The sequence below is a fragment of the Micropterus dolomieu genome, linkage group LG19 (genome assembly GCF_021292245.1).
Source record: "Micropterus dolomieu isolate WLL.071019.BEF.003 ecotype Adirondacks linkage group LG19, ASM2129224v1, whole genome shotgun sequence".
NCBI classification, from domain to species: domain Eukaryota; kingdom Metazoa; phylum Chordata; class Actinopteri; order Centrarchiformes; family Centrarchidae; genus Micropterus; species Micropterus dolomieu.
In genome coordinates this window covers 35,138,746-35,156,245 of record NC_060168.1, presented here as the reverse complement: position 1 = coordinate 35,156,245, position 17,500 = coordinate 35,138,746, and the positions used below count along the sequence as shown (strand labels likewise).

The window sequence follows — 17,500 nt, the reverse complement described above, 5'->3', positions numbered from 1 at the left end:
CGGCTGAGATCGTTCACACGGAGACTCCCTCCACGTCACTGCTAATTAAAACACTGGCAGGTAAACTCAGGTGAACAGGCTGCACACATGACCTCGCCTCCTGAATCACCACGGCAACCTCTTTCTTAACGAGCGGGGAAAAAACTGCTGGCATCAGCGAGGGAAGCCTCCAAAAATATTAGAAACTGAGCTGAGGACGGTTGGCGGCCACAGGCCTCCGGATTCCCTCCGTCCTCCCTCGTTGTCCTCCCCCTCTCTCCCCCCTCTGGTGCAGCTTTGAACGTGGCCCTGCGGCGGCGCGGCGGCCGCGGTCAGACTCTCTCTCTCTGTCAGTGTAAAAGCAGGGCGAGCGAAGCGGCATCTCGTTAGCACTTCAAAGCTCGTCAGGTGGTGGGGGAGGGGTGATGGAGGTTAAACTGTATGGGAGGGGAGGAGAAAGAGGAGGAGGAGCGTGAAGAGGAAGAACAGGAGGAGGAGGGGTGAGGGGGTGATGGAGGTTAAACTGTATGAGGGGGGGAGGGGGGTTAAAACAGCGATGTCGGTGACCTTCAACAAGTTTGTCACGACTCATCAGAGAGATTCATGGTTTTATTCTCCTCTCGTTTCACGTCTCCTTTTCTTTTCTCCTCCAATCTTTGTCTTCCTCCCTTTCGTTCTCTCCCTCCTCGTTGTCTTCTCCTCCCTCTCGGTGTGTTTGTTTGCGTTCAGTCATCCACATCAGCACCTCTGATGAAGAGGAGAAGGGTGGGAGCAGGAGGAAGAAGAGGAGAAAGAGGAGGAGGAGGGGCGTGAGGAGGAGGAAGGGGAGGGGGGGAGAAAGAGGAGGAGGAAGAGGAGGGGGAGGAGAAAGAGGAGGAGGAAGAGGAGGGGGAGGAGAAAGAGGAGGAGGAAGAGGAGGAGGAGGAGGAGGAGAAGGAGGAGAAAGAGGAGGGGGGAGAAGGAGGTGGAGGAGGAAGAAGAGGAGGGGGGATGTCTGTGGCTACAGGTCGGGGAGGGGGGGGGGGGGGGGGGGGGGGGGGGGGGCATGGCCTGTGTATTTGATTGGCAGGCAGCTCCGACCAATTGAGACGAACTAACGGAGCGGGACGTGGTCGCCGGGGCGACCAAGAGTGGAACTACCGGAGCTGTCAATCAAAGAGAGAACAGGGTGTGTGTGTTGGACTGATTTTTGGAGCATGGCCTTCCTCTCCCATGATGCACCTCTCCACCTGTCACAGTCCATCTGTGTCGGTCACACCTGACCTCTGACCTGCAGCTCTGTTCACGCGGAGGCTGCAGATTATTTTGATCTGTATCTGAGCCGTCACCTGAGAACAGGTGACAGGTGAGCTGCTGCTCATCGCGTCTTCTTCCATCAGGGTTTCACAACTGTCAACACGAATTCAACAAATCCCCGTTAATTCAGCTCAAATCTGACCTCTCGTCTCCGTTTCCTGCTAAACGTTGTCAGCAAACTCACGTCCTTGTTCAGACATGCAGACATGTGTGATACCAGAAATAACCGGCAAAGGGGACCGTGAAGACCAGGATCTAGATCTGTTCTGCAGAACGTGCGGTGTCGTGATCGAACATAAAGGAAATCGTCTCCACTTTGAAACGTTAGAAACACATGGAGGACGTCAGAGACGCTGAGACACAGGCTGCTGCATACCGCTCAGCAGCAGGACAGAGTCAGCTGGTTTAAACATGCAGGGTCGAGGTCGGGGTCCGGCCCGCCGAGTCCTGGAGGGCCTGACTGAGTCGTACAGTAACTTTGTTTTTTCTGTGTATTTGTTACAGCGTTGTTTTGGTTTTCATCGTGATCTCCTGCCTCTGTTTGGCCAAAAGATAAATATAAAAAAATAGTACTTTGATGCCACAGTGGCCCCGATGCCCCGCCCACACTGTTTCCTTCGGTTCTTAGACACCAGAGTCTTTGGTTGAGATTCTGAGATTCTTATCGGGCCGAGGTAAGAAAGTTCGAGAAATTAGCGAACAAAGAAGACAAGAATCTGTAGTCGGGCCATCGGGAGCACCGGGGTCAGCTGTTAGATCAGCGAGTTCATCGACAACAGACGGATGGAACAGAAAGACGTCGACCAGGACTCACCTGCACCCCCCCCCAGGTAGATAGACCTCACCTGCGGCTCTGAAATCCTCATGAGACACTTTAACAACCACAAAATCTCCAGAGCCTTATAAAGAGAAACAGAAACACTGACGGCTCCCTCGACACACACACACTCGTCAGGATAATTAGTCTCTCAGTTTCCCCTCATTAAACAAATCAACCAATCAAATCAATCTGTGCGGCTCACGGCCTCGTTAGGAAACAACAGTTTAAATCATCAGAGACACAGAATACTGGCAGTTTGTTTTCTGTCATGTGATTGGTTGAAAACACTTTCTTATGTAGTTTATTCAAAAACAATGTAATTATATTTTATAGTGTCGTCAACATGTTGGATTAAATCTGTTTTCTTGAATATTCAAACAGTTTGTGTTGGTTCTTAATGAGTCAGTTTTTTAAAGTTTGCTGCTCAGTATCTGTTTACACACAGTTAGCTAGGAGAAGAAAATCAATTCTTCTAGGAACAAACATCTTCAGGTGTGTGATTAAACATATTTAGATTTTCCTTCTGACTTTACAGTCTTTTACTGCCTGAAACTTTTGCAACAGTTTACAGCGTTAAAGACTGTTTCTCACGCTTCCTGTCAGCAGCTGCGAGGGAGAACGAACTCAGGACGACACAGAGACCTGAACATGCTGTCACTCACGGCCGGTGAACAGGAACTGGTCCGGACCTGATCAATGACAGCTCTTCAAAGACGGCAGATGAAAGCCGGGTCGATGTTTCTCTCGCTGAGGGTTGGCGTGATCGTGGCTCTGTGCTACATTTGATGTTCTTTCACGGTTAGTATGTAAATTAAGGTGTGTGTCCTGACTCCTAAAGATGTCCATCTGAGCTGTACAGCGCATGCAGACAACCAGACAGACATTTTCATCTAACATGTCAAAATAACCACCAATAATCTAAAACCATGCGCCCTCTGTGCCCCGGGGAGGACGCACAGTGTGTTGTAGGGCTCCGTGGTGAGTTTGAGTCCAGGGCCCGTGGCCATGATAATCTGTCCGTGGTGTTTAGTTCAAGGTACCAACATCTGTCAGGACTGCTGCTGCCGGTAATATGAGCTGTGTGTGTGTGTGTGTGTGTGTTGTGTATTTGTGTGTGTGTTGTTGGAAACTGGTGAGCTAACAACTCACACTCACAGGGCAGATGGCAAAGTGAGACTGTGATGACAAGAGCTGAGGGAGAACACATCCCATCTGTGTGTGTGCGTTTCAGGTTTTTATGACCCGGTGGGGACCGGGCCCCTGAACGCACACTGACCTGATGGGGACTCGTGTCACTGTGGGGACCGAGCGGCGACATCTGTTTTTCCAGTAAGTATGTTTTGCTTTAAAGAGGTCACATTCTGCTTTTTGTCGGGTAGAGACGCTGTTTGAGGGTTAAGACTTGGTTTTAGGGTTCAGGTTAGAATCAGCTTAGGCCCCGTCCACACTGCTCCGTTTTAGTTTACAAACAGGGAATTAAAATGAATACGATCTCCGTCCACAGCAGCGTTTTAGCTGCGTTTTGGAATTGATCTCCGTCTGCATTAAAAGGACTTAAAACGCACAGCTAGGGGCTGTTCACGTACATTGGGCATGCGCGTGCCGCTGTAAACACGAAGCAGACGGTCTACCCCGTAGTTACAGAAGATTTGACGAAAGAATAAATACAAACAAAGAATCAAACCAGATTTCTTTTTTGCATTCACCAATAATGAGCTGGGACTGAATGTAACATAGGAGTGTGGCGGCGGAAAACAGACTGGGAGTAGTCGCAAAGTAAACGGCGACATGCACAGTTGCCTACAAGTGTAGACTGTAAGTGTTGTTTGCACGGTACATAATATTTTAGTAAAAATACCAAATCAAAAACTCTTCAGCAGCATTGTGTTTCTGCTTTGCATGACTTATAAGAGCCAATCAGATAGCCGAGAGCGAGCGTCTGCATCATCGTTTCGGAAGTCCTTCGCTTTCGCCCGTCTGCACTAAAACACCATCTGGAGTTTTTAAACGCAAAACGGGGTCGGCTGCGTTTACAAACTTCTCCATTTTAGGTCTTCGTTTTCGCCGTTGTAGTATGAACGGGAGGTGCAAACGTAGCAAAAGGTCTCCGTTTTAATTCGAAAACACAGTAGTGTGGACGGGGCCTCAGGTACTAGGGAATGCATTTTGTCAGTGAGATGTCCCCACAGGGCAGGGCTGAGTGATCCAGCCAAAAATGTTATCACGATAAAAACATTCAATATCAATAATTATCAGGATAAATGTCAAATCATTATTTCTGATCTTTGCTCCTGAGTGAAAGTTAATGTGGTTTTAAACTTTTCTTTCTGGTCAGAACAAACACTTGATGCCAAACAGAGGATCAATGGACCAATCTGAGGCAGAACATTCAGAACTATTCTTTTTCAAGGAAAATTAAATAAAATCTCTTTTTTTAAGTCACTTTTCCTCAACAAAATAAATATCTTAAGAGATAAATTAAAGGTTCAGTGTGTAAGTTTTAGTGGCATCCTCCCCTATCCAAGCGAGTCCTATATATTAAGACATTATATTTACTTAATTATTCAGTAAAACCATGTTTTTTTTTTTTATATTATTGTTACTTGTTCATTAACAGCCACATGAAGAAATAAAGTGCTACATGATGTCTCATACTGTAATACATTATTTTACATCTTGGGAGGGTTGGCTCATCTGGACTAAGAAATTCTCAAACACTATCACATCTAGTGCATCAAGTCTGACCACTGACAGATACCAGGACAATGTGAGCCTCACTGTTTCTGCACCACAGTCCATTATAAGCTCATATAAAGTTTACAAAGTCATTGGCTGGGGAGGATTAAGGCTCCTCTCACTTTGCTTAGTTAGATAAATAATCTGCAAATATTACCAAAATGTCTTTTTTTAATTTATTAAAATACAACAGAAACACAAAGTAGTACTGACAGCCATAATTTCAGCTTGTGGTAAAACAGTGCAACGTTTTTAATTTAGCATGTGAAAGTACAAATTACACATTTGTGTGCACAGTGGGAAGCAATATCCAATAACATTTTTTAAATGCAAATTCGGAAAAAGTATTCATTATTGGTGACTTGATAGTCACACGGTCTTGTTATATATCACCATTGGCAGTAAAAAGAAATACATGTTTTCCACCAGGGCAGTAAAACGTGAAGTTTAGCTGCTGATCTGAGCTTCCCTGCTGTTTCTGTTTCATTACCAATAATATTCAGCAGCTGTTTGTCTCAGGAAGGTAACGGCACATTTCTGTCCACATAACAAAGCCACAACAGAGGCTGGAGAAGAACTACATGAAGTTACAATCCAACTACATGTTTTTTCTACCAGCACAGTAAAAGTTTAGCTGGCTGATGCTCCATGCTCTAAGCTAACGTTTTATTGCCAATTACTGATCAGCTGATTGTCTCGCTAACGTAACCGGAAAAACCAAACCACAGGCTGGAGAATAAGTAGGCGACATGAAATTAATCCAAGACACTGACAGGGGAAACACACCATGGCTCTCTGTGATTATGGCCAGCTTCAAGCTACAGCTATCAAACAACAGCTTTCATTTGCATCGCTAAAGTCCGACTAACTTAATTACCTGTCCAGCAGAAAACAGACAACTTCAGCTCTGCTTTGAAAACATCTGTCCCACATTATAGCCTTCCATCTGGGAAAATGCACACCGATTATATCAGTGATTTTTTGCCATCAGCTGTCTGCATCTGTCCCGACTCCTCTGGCTTCATGGTATAAAGATCCACAGGCTGTCGGCTCTCGTGCTAAATAACACGTGTGCTTGCTCATTTGTCCAAATGTCACTTCTCTTCTTACTTCTAATAAACCAGAAGACTACTCAGGTACTGTATATTTTTATTCTTCCCTCTTCTTCTTCTACGGACGCATTTAATGTAGTGAATGGCGTCTACACTGCCGGAATTATACAAGCAGAAGAAGAACGCCGTGATGACGAAACACGCTCTGTAGCGCTGTTTGTTCGTAGACGGCTACGGTAGAAACATGGCGACAAAATACAGCGACCTCCACAGCGGGGGGTTCATTATGTAAGGTGTTTATACACCACTGAAAACATAGTTATGGATCTTATATTGCATTTCTGTCAATAGAGCCTCAGAAATATTACACACTGGACCTTTAAGTGCTGATACGATCATTATTCAAATGAATTAAATCAAATTTTTATTAAACATTTATTTTGTTAATGTGGAAAATTATATCGAGATAATTATTGTTTTATTGGCCAGCCCACCACAGGGATAAAGGAAACAAACATGAGCGTGTACAAATGGTAAAGCGCCTTTATAGTCCACTGAAACAGCATCACATTCACACACTGATGGAACAGCTTTAAAACAGAGTCTGATCTCCATCCTCACCAGCGTTTCAGAACTGATCTCCGTCTGTATTAAAATGACGTACAATGAGCATGTGCGTGCCGGTGTAAACAGGAATCTGATTGTCGACTCTGCAGCTGCAGAAGAAAGTTCTTCTAGAGACGAACGAAGAACAGCGACGGTGAAGAACCACAGCAGAGATTTCTCTGCACGGACCGACAGCGAGGTGGAACTGTTACAGAGAAGAACACGGGAGCACGGAGAGACGGTGGCGGCGGGAAACAGGCTGCGAGTCGACGCAAAGCAAATACGGAAACATGCACAGGACAAGTGTATATGTGTTATTTACACAGTACAATAAAAACACTAAAACTGTCAGCAGCACCGTGTTTCTGTTTTGACTGACTGATCAGAGCCAATCAGGAAGCCAGACATGAGCATCATCGTTTCCACCTGTCAGCACTAACACGCAACCCCGGAGTTTAAAACCAGAACGGGGTCAGCAGCATTTTCACACTTCAACGTTTCAGTCTGGACGGGAGGAAACGCAGCAGAAGGTCTGAGTTTTAAAACGAAGATGTCGGAGTGTGGGCGGAGCCTCAGTATCTTGGCCCAAAGATACTTCCACATGCAGACAGGAGGAGCCGGGGGATCGAACCAACGATCTTCCAATTAGTGAGCGACCTCCTGAGTCGCGTGTCTGTGGTTTTTGCAGCTGAAACAAACGACGAGTTCCTGTCAACAGGTTTTACATTTCAGAGGCTAAACAATCAGTTAAATGTAAACGAAACACAATGAACGGATCATCATGACTTATTATCATCATTACATCGTTTCACGGTGAGTCAGAGGGAAGCACGGAGGGAAGTGAGAACACCTGAGGGGACCGAGTCCCCAAACCGAAGGTTTAACTTCATCACTCTGCTGATTTTGATCCTGATTCACTGATTAACCGTTTGATCTACAAAAGGGTCCAAAAAAAAACGTCCATCAGAATTATCCTTAAGCCAAAAGGTGCTCGTTATGTCAGGTGAGACGGCGGGGGGGCTGGACCTGATCCGGGATGTGCTGAACCTGAACAGACCCCAACAGTTCCTCTGTGCTGCACCTCTGATGAAACGGGGTCCTGAGAGGCCGTCCTTTGTTGTTGTTAATTATCCCGCTGATAACGAGGTGTCACCTGCTGAGGGGGAGGAACCTGACCAGGTGTCCATGGTAACGCTGTGTGTGTGTCACACAGGTGCTGCAGTTTGTAGCTCATTAATCTAACAACTCATTTATTTATAGTTATTCTAAGGATTTTCTTTTTATTTCTCAATTCATACAGATAATTTATCCTAAAGTAATATCAAAAACTTGTTTCATTAATAATCAATATTTTATTCTGGAAAAGAGACACAAAGCTCGTTAGAATCAGGAGTCTCGCTGCTGTGTTGTGAGATTACTAATAACACATCCGGTGTGTCAGATGCTGATCAGAAGGAAGCTGTGACACAGATTAATTTAAACTCCGTCTGTGTCTGAACCAGAGAATCAAGATTTTACTGAAAACTTCAAATGTTTCTGACCGATTTATTTCTACAGAGTAACACGATGATCACAGGTGTGTTTCTGGGCAGAGACAATAGCTGAGACGCGTTCCAGGCAGTTCAGACAGACGGCCTGTAACGTTAGTTTAGAGCGTTTCCTCGCTCGCACGTGGTGTTAAGTAAACGGGAAACATAACGAGCGTTAGGTGACCCGTGGTGTAACGCTGTGTTACACGCTGACAGCAGCGGTGCAGAAATTACTCTTAACATACAGAAACAATTAGGAAAATGTTTAAGAAAACACAGTGCTGACCTGCTGCCGTCTTGACAAAGCGCTCCGGGATGATTTCCCTTTGCGCGCTGGTTCACACAGTCGAGCCATTTCAGAGCACTTATGGGAGGCCGTTTAGGGTGAAAACACTGAAAACGGTCATTTGTGTGCGACTGATGTGTGTCTCAGCAACTATCTGCACAATTCATCCCTTGCTCACAGATTGAGGAACAATATTTAGTTGCTACAGGGAGAGATGCAGGTGTCACATTCAACTTTTGCTAGTCACCTTCTGATTTTTCATAATCTCCATCTCTGTGTCTGCTTATTCACATGAAACCTACAACACTTTATGATGTACAACATCTGTCTAGCTTAGAAATACGACAGACTCATGATAAAGTGACCTTTGATATTTGACACATGCCACGCAGGATCAGTGACTTCCTGTTACAACGAACTTCCGGGCTAGGGCTGGTAAATTATTTGAAAAGTAATAGAAACCAAAATTCAAAGCTTCTAACAGACGTAATTTTACCACGTCGGTTATTAATAAATATTTTCCCTACACTGTGTGTTCATGTACTTTCCCTTTAAAAATACACTACAGTGTGTGTGGTCACGTGACTCCGCCCATCCAGCCCTGCTGAGCTTCCAGACCGGATTCAGGCAGATGTTAGCTGCTGGCGCTAACCACCTTCACTTTCCAGCAGCTGGCGGAACAACAGACTTTTATTAACGTGCACGCTGCAACCCACTCTGTGCATTTACTAACAGACTGACAACAAACTCGCTCACTTTTTCCGTCACTTTCTGCCACTCTCTCTCTCTCCTTCGCTCCACCACTCACTCGCTACGAGCACACACTGAACTTGCCTGACGTTAACTAACAGCAGCTGTCACATGTCCTTTGATGAATGAGGAGAGGAAGCTAACATAGCGTGTGTTCAGTAGTTCCGCATTGACATTAATAATTGAGTGAAATTTTAGTAGCAGCGGTCATAATTCAGCAGCGCCGATGGTCTCCGTAATGTGGACGCCAACGTGACCTTATTAACATTTAGATAATTGATTTTTAAAATCTGTGAATCAAATAAATAAATAAACCCAGCTTCGGTAGTTGATCATATTTACAGTACAAACCCTGTCAGTGAATCATGAGGGCAAAAATAAGAAACATTCAAAAAAGAAAATAATCATTCAGTGATTATAATCGAGGTCAAATGTTCAATTAATTGTGATTTTGATTTTAGGTGAAATCTCCCTATTCTGAAAATATTTTACACACTCAGATGCAGCCTGTACCTCGCTGTCTGTGAGCTCGGTGGCGTGTCAACATTATGCATGCGCCCGTCTTTCAGTGTTTTCAGTCTGTGTCTGTGCGCACACCCTCGGTGGTGTGTGATGGTTTTTCTGCCTAAACGGCCTCCCATAGCGCACCACGTTAATGAACGCCTGTCTAAAATCCTCCCCAACTTCAGAAGGTCGACGGCCTTCTAGCTGCAGCTCGGTCTCCCTGCTGAGACCGGGTGCAGCGACGCCCAGACGCACGTCCCAAAACATTTCGTAATCAGTTAAGTCAATTACCTCGCCGATTCGCCGTCTGTAGATTTATTTTGCACTAACGGTGCAGATACTCAGTATGAACAAAGCCACAGAGACTGAAGACTGATCGACCACTTCAAACACCACAGTTCTGATCCTGGTCTCCTGGTTCACTGTTAAATGTTAGTGGTTCTGAAAAAGTTCACAAAGATGCACACTTGGTGAAAGAAATGTTTTCCTCACGTTTTTAAAATTTAGTTTGAGTGATGATTCGTTCCTGAAGCTGCCCGCTGAGCTAACAAACACAGGGACACTCAGAGATGATGTTTCGTTGCATCAGAGCTGTGAAGCAACATATTTCATTCGGGACGCAACGTTTACTCAACCAGAGGACGTTTGCTGGACACGAGGAAACACAGGAAGGGTCGAGCTTTTTGTTTGCTGGACTCGCTGGTGAAGATGGTTTCAAACGGAGCTTATGTGAGCAGGCGCTGTCGTCAACATGTCATCAATAACCACAAGAAGCTGCTGGTTAACAGGGTTTGGGGGCCACTAACTGAGGGTCCTGACGGGGGGCCGTGGAGCTGCAGGTCCAGGAGTGCAGCGTTTCCTCCTGTGATGATGATCAGAGCTGAGAGACACTTGGATCCAAATGTTTCACACAACAGTCGAGTTTCCATCCAAATTTTAACGTCCAGAATTTCCAGAAACCCAAAATAAACCCCGACTCCACCCACAGCGGCTGTGAGAACACGAGCTGATTGGCTGATGGAGACAAACAGCTGGTGGAGCTGATCCTCCAGTCGAAGTACGGCAGCGTTTATTCATCGTAGCTGCTTCTGTTTATCCACAAACATCTTTCACTCCTCAAAGGAAGCTCTGTTCAGATCTGAGGCCTGCAGCAACACACCAGGACCCTAACGCAGAAAACCTGGACCAGCCTGACCCGGGTCCTGGATCAGCTGCTGCAGACGGATCTCTTGCAGAAACAGGAAGTGGGTCAGAGTGTTCATGGTACCAGCTGTGTGCAGAGAGAAAGACCAGGTTCAGGTTTCAGCAGTCCTGACTAAACCCGGGGGGGGTGGAGATTCGCAGGTCGCCCCAAACACTTCTGTTTGATTCTCACCCATCTGCCCCAGGATGGGGGGGGTCCAGCAGCATGACCGTGACCAATCGATGGGCTTGGAGGCGTCTCGGCCCCGCCCACCACCACAGAGGGAGGAGGGTTACTGAGAGGACACGCTGTTCCCACTGAAACGGCCTGAACCTGAATCCTGCAGACAGGAAGTGCTCCGTGACATCACACAAACGCCCTCCAGAACACGACCCGGTACCACCGAGGCCGAACGAGGAGGAGGAACCAATCAGGTCCGAGAGCATCTGAAGCCCCGGTGCTTCTGGGAAAAACCTGCTGACCTTGCAAAGCCTCGTAGCAGAGCTGCAGGTTTCAGACTAATCTCTTCGTGTTTCACACTTTTAATCACATCCTGACGATGAAGCTAATGGTGAAAATGATCGTTAGCTGCAGCCTTCGTTTGTTAGTTTATGATCGCCACACAGGATGCATTCAGGTACAGCTGTGAGTGTAGGTCACTGTAGCGACGCATGTAAAACAGAATATAATAGACTGCAGCACAAAGGATGCTTTGTGTTGTGGCGTGCAGAGCGCAGCGAGCTGATCTGAACCAGCTGCTCCGCCACACGCACTGAAACACCTCCACACGGGAAACCTGGTTTACGAATCTGGACTCTGGTCTGAACATCTTCACTGGATCCAGTCAGACGAAAAGCCTAAACAGACCCACGAGGAGTCTGACGCTCTGTGCTCATGAAGAGCCCTAACACCTGGTACCCGTGACACCCGGGGGGGGCGGCTGTACAGCTGTTTATGATCCCAGTTTTGTTTTCAAGCCACCTAAAAATAATATGTCCAGAAAAGAAGGAGTTTCTGTGGTTCTGGTTCTGTGCCTAAGAACGAAGAGTCTTGTTAAAACATGAAGTGAAACAACTTCTGGCTGAAGAAATGAAATCTGAAGAGTCTGTATGAAGTTTAGACCCAGAGCGCCGACTGAAGGCTGGGGGGGGGTTATAGGTCAGAGGTCAACAGTTTGATTTGTTGCTCTCCGAGTGTGAAACGTGAAACCTCACAGCTCTGCAGAGACAGACTGAGCGCGTGCAAACCGCCACCTTATTTTTGGAAAACACGGGAGTGTAAATCTGTTCCGTCCGTCGCTTCCTCACCAGACTCTGTTTTAATTTCTCACAGTTTTACACGTCAGCTCAGCAGAGGCTCGATCCAGCCGTCCAAACACAAACATAAATCACGTCTTAACTCCGTTTGTTCAGATGTTTCCAAATAAATAAAGAAGTGAACATCTGTGAAATATAATTTAACTAATAACTGACTGATTTCACAGCCGCTCAGAGTCGATTAGTGGAGTTTTACCTGCAAAACAAACAATGAGCTCATAAAGTCAAAGCAGTTTAATTTTGGTAGTTTGACATTAAGGAACACGTTAACATGTCGTTATTTCTGTCATTCATTAAAGATAAAAGCTGACACGATTAGTTCATATACAAAATATTAATTAGCATCTATTGAATATGTGAGTTTTTTATTTAAATATTTATCTTTTACTTGAAAAGTTTACAAACATTTTGTAAACAAAGTCACAGTCGGTCAGATTTATTTTGTCTTTTTAACACACACACACACACACACACACACACACACACACACACACACATTAAATCTAAAATCACATCTGAATGTTTCTTTTGACCTCTGTTCGTTTTGGACGGCTGGTTGGACAAAACAGACATTTGAAGACGTCACGTTGGATCAGTGACTCAAGATAATAACTAAGAGGATCAATTAATGAAAACACCAGCAGTTATAAAACGCAGTTTCAGGAACATTTTGAATTTAATATTTCGCTGTGATTTTACGGAAATAAAGAAAAACACCAAAAATAAAACTAATTTATATAAGATTTAAATACATCGCATAAAAAGGAATTTTTACATTTGAAATGTTAATTAAATGTAGTTTTGATTTTAAATGTTTTAAGTCTTAAATATTTTGCAGAAATACTGATAATAAAATAAACTGATAAAATAAACCCATCGTAGTGACACACACACACACACACATTATTTAAACGTTTCTTAAGGTTTAATCTCTATAAAATATTTTTGATTTCTTTGTGTTTAAAATGTTATATTTTAAAATGACTCAAGGTTATTTTTCCTGTATTAATATAATACAAGTCAGATAATATTAATAAAACTGGCACAATGTAAAAATTATATAAAAGCGTCAAATAAAAATCTTCTATATATTTTTACCGTTAAATCGTTAAAATCTGTCAATTTTATTAAAATTTGTGTAATTTTTCACATTTTTAATATTTAAATGTTACAGTAATTTTAGCGTGTTACGTGTTATGTGTAAACATTTAGAAAAATTATTACGACGGCTCATTTTATTTTTAACATCAAAAATATTTGTATATTTTTGAAAATAAAACTTTAAATGATTTAATTTAAAATCAGCAGACAACGTTAGAATGTTTGGAGAAAGTGAAAAAATCTGAATTTAAAGATGTTTTTTATTCAGTAAAAAGTTTAATTAAAAGCCGCTCAAAACGATCCGAATAACTCTAAAAGATGAAATATGGTATTTAATGAAACATCTCCCGCACTGAGCTGAAATCTGGTTTCAGGTCTTTGTGGCTCTGCAGAGCCGGCGGGGGGTCAGAGGGGGTCTGGGGGTGAGGACGGGGGTGGATTTGTTCTACTTGGTCGACCCCCCCCCCTTTGTCCCGGCTGTCAGCGGTCGATACGCTCCACCAATCACACGCTGCAGTCAACAATAGCTGCCATCATTCCCAGAATTCCCCGAGAGGACGGAGACGTTTCTCCCCAAGATCCTCGGGCAGCACAAACTCCCACTCGGCCCCGAGAGGAAACCACCTCCAACTATTCTTCAGTCCGCCTCAAAACCACAACGTTGGCTCGCACGCCATCTCCACATAAAACCAGTCCAAGATTCTGCCGTCGCATGAAATTATAAACACGAGGATTCAACTTCCTGCGTGGCTTCATGATATTTATCCTGAACATTTGTTCTTGCTGAGGAAATACTGGAATCCACAAAAGGTCATTTCAAACTCCACCTGAGTGTGTCCTGAGGGGGGCGCTACAGGTAATGTAGAGGGTTCATCCTCTGAGAGCAGGAGGCTCCTGAAGACTGAACGCTGCCCAAACCAAACCCCTGTGATCTTTTCTGTCATTTACTGAGACAGAAACAGGTCAACAGAGAACATCACGCTCTGTTTGGCAGCGGTGAAGAGTAACTAAGTACATTTACTCAGGTACTTGTACTTTACGTGAGTGCTTTGTCCTTCTGCTCCATCTCAGAGCGAGATATTCTTACTTCACTACAGCTTTACTTTACAAAGTCAGATTTTTACACACAAGAGTTTATAAAATATGATGTTTAGTTTATAGAAGTACAGCTGAAACATTAGTTGAAGAAAATTTAATTGGCAGCTATTCTGATAATATTGAAGTCATTTTTCATATAAAAACATTTGCTGATTTTCCTTTAGATTATTTTAATGTGTTTTAATCATTCTGAGGTTTAAAAAGGGCTCTGAGTCACTGGGACAACATTTGTCACTATTTTCTAGATTTTTACAATCAATTAATGTAGAAAATAATCAACACAGCAGATTAATCCAGAATGAAAATCATCAGCAGCTGCAGTCTGATACTAAATAGTCTCAACCAACATTAATGCATCAGGAATAATAATCTGAGGATATATTTTCTTTCTGCATTAAATACTTTTAAGAGTATTTTTACAGTGTGGTATTAGTACTTTTACTGCAGTAAAGGGTCTGAGCACTTTGTCCACCTCTGCTGTTTGGTTTGATGCGTTCAGGGACTCTCTTGTGAAACGTCCTCTAAGATCGTGTGTGTCGACAGTCCCATGCTTCCACAGACACTCCAGTAAATACGTGAGGGGGAACCTTTTGGTGGGAACCCCGTACGGAGGTCAAAGGTCTCCGGCGGGTCCTGCAGTGACCTCAGACGGTACAGTTTAAACCGCCGCCTCCCTGCGAGCCTCAGCGCTGCGTCAGGAATAAAATTACTTCCTGTTCTTCGACCTATCCGCGGCGTTGAACCCGTCAGAGAGGGAGGGGAACGGCCCCCTCGGCTCCTGACGGGGGCCACGGCGGACCCCTGCTCGGTCTTATCAGCACCCCGACACGGCCTGGATTACACGGCCCCAGTGGCTGCTGGGAGTTCTGCTAATCTGACCGCTCATTAATATTTAACACAAATCCTGCCAGGAGACTGAAGACTGAGGGCCCCGGAGCCGCTGCTCTGCAACCTGGTTGGACAGAAGCCACTGTTGTTGCCGTTTGGCCCTGCGACCGGCCAATGAGATGCGGCGTTTCCAAACGAGCCGCTGAGCCCGTCAGTCCGAGTGCAGGGAACAAAAGAACCCACCGGGGGAACCGACTGATTAACGGCCTCAGGCTGACCTCACTGTACACAAGTTTCACACCCTCCACCAGACTCATCACCACAGAGAAACACAAACTCTGAAGGAGGATTTTTATTGTTCAGCTTTAACTTCCTGATCATCTCCACACAGAGCTTCAACGTGACGTGAACCGTGACCTTCATCGTCTGTTCATCTGACCAAGATCTTCATGACTAATTGATTTTGTCTTTAGGAATTAGTGAGTAAATGGCCGCTATAATTCCCACAGTTCAAGTCTCAATGAAAACACAAACCTGTCCAGGAACCTTTTATTTAAAACCAGGTCCAGGGTCTAGCAGCTCAGAACGCCTGAGAGCTGCACTGACTTAGATTCTGTAACTGTGCATTCAGACCAAACATGAATTTAATCTTTTAGGTTTTCTCGCTGGTCTACTTGCCGAGTGTTCACACACAAAGCAGTAATGTGAATAAACACAACCCGCGATTACTCCAGCGGCCTGGAACCAAAGGAAACATGTTGTTGTGATTTAGTTGCAATAAACGGATCAAACTGATGCCGAAAAAACTTCAACATGATGCAGATTCGTTAAACATATGAATTGATGCTTTGTCAGGTCTGTCAGCAGGACAACAGCTTCTAAAATGTTTGTTTTCTGAATGGAGTTCTGGTCAGGGACATGCTAAGCTAACTCGTTCACAGTAGAGTCTGAATCACATGCCTCCTTAATATTGTTTTCCTTTACCGAAATAAAAACATTTACAGCAGAAACTGATGTTTTAACGGTCAAAAATGTCCGGGGATGGACCCCTGACCCCCCGACCCCGCCAGTGTTGAACGAAGCCTTCACCCTAGCGGTGCGGATAGCTGCTTCAGGACGTAGCCTCGACTTAGAAATAGTTCTAAGCTTCTATTAACGTGTATTAATCTGATGAGAGACCGACGGAGACGTCCAGACGCTTCTGCACATCATTTAGTTATTAACATCCTGACGCCCTAATTGGCCCCTCCCCCCGACAGCAGCAGCTCTGACCTTCACAGACCCATAAAGTACAGTTAGTGTTTGTTGCTGTTGTCTCTGTGACCTTTGACCTCTGTGTTTCTGTGAGTCTGTTTCTGAGCTGCATGCTGATTGGTTGTGATGGCTTCCTGTTCCTGATCAGGTCACACTCCTGAACCCCCCGACTCTGTTTTATAAACTCAGTCGGCCGGCGGCCTTCACAGGATTTAACGCTCCGATACGTCCGTCGCTTCGCGGCCTCGTTAATCCAACAGGAAGTAGATTTCCATCTTGATTGGGCGGAGGAGGTGGCGTGTGACGGGCTGCTGGGAGGAGGAGGTTTAAATTCAGACTCTCAATCCTTCACTTTCTGCTAAAAAAATCGGATTCATGAGGCAGCTGGGCAAATCCGGCAAATCCTCCATCTCCTACATCTGCAGAGACCGAACTGAGGACGAGGAGGTCTGAGGAGCAGCGGGCGCAGACTCCACCTCCTCTACCTGTGCGCCTGACTCTACGGAGGTCCAGAGAGGACACAAGAGCAGATTCTTTATCAGACAGAAAGCTCAAATGCAGGAAAGACTCTGGGCGTGTGTGAGTGCGTTCGTGTGTGAGTGCGTTCGTGTGTGAGTGCGTTCGTGTGTGAGCGCGCGTGTGTGTGAGCGTTCGAGTGCGAATGCGCGTGTGTGAGAGCGTTCGTGTGCGTGCATGAGAGAGTGCGTGTGTGTGCGTGCGTGTGTGCGTGCGTGAGAGTGTGCGTGCGTGTGTGCGTGCGTGAGAGTGTGCGTGTGAGTGCGTGTGTGAGTGCGTTCGTGCGTGAGAGAGTGCATGTGTGAGTGCGTGCGTGCGTGAGAGAGAGCGTGCGTGCCTGCGTGCGTGAGTGCGTGCATGTGTGCGTGCGTGCGTGAGTGCGTGCATGTGTGAGTGCGTGCGTGAGAGTGTGCATGTGTGCGTGCGTGAGTGAGAGTGTATGTGTGAGTGCGTGAGTGAGAGTGTATGTGTGAGTGCGTGCGTGAGAGTGTATGTGTGAGTGCGCGCGTGCGTGAGAGAGTGCATGTGTGAGTGCGCGCGTGCGTGAGAGAGTGCATGTGTGAGTGTGCGTGTGTGCGTGTGTGAGAGTGTGCATGTGTGCGTGCGTGTGTGAGTGCGTGCATGTGTGCGTGCGTGAGAGAGTGCA

General features: G+C 45.4%; 1 long non-coding RNA gene across 4 annotated transcripts; it reads left to right on the top strand.

Annotated features, from left to right (window-relative positions):
• Positions 1–1,295: 1,295 nt before the first annotated feature.
• LOC123957954 lies at positions 1,296–6,782 on the top strand. 4 transcript variants are annotated; one of them, XR_006821947.1, is made up of 5 exons: positions 1,296–2,105; positions 2,702–2,893; positions 3,055–3,162; positions 3,327–3,424; positions 6,600–6,782. It is a non-coding gene; the product is annotated as an uncharacterized LOC123957954 (long non-coding RNA). The 4 variants fall into 4 exon arrangements; XR_006821945.1 differs by lacking the exon at positions 1,296–2,105 and having other exon boundaries at positions 2,136–2,893; XR_006821946.1 differs by lacking the exon at positions 1,296–2,105 and having other exon boundaries at positions 2,136–2,911.
• Positions 6,783–17,500: the final 10,718 nt, after the last annotated feature.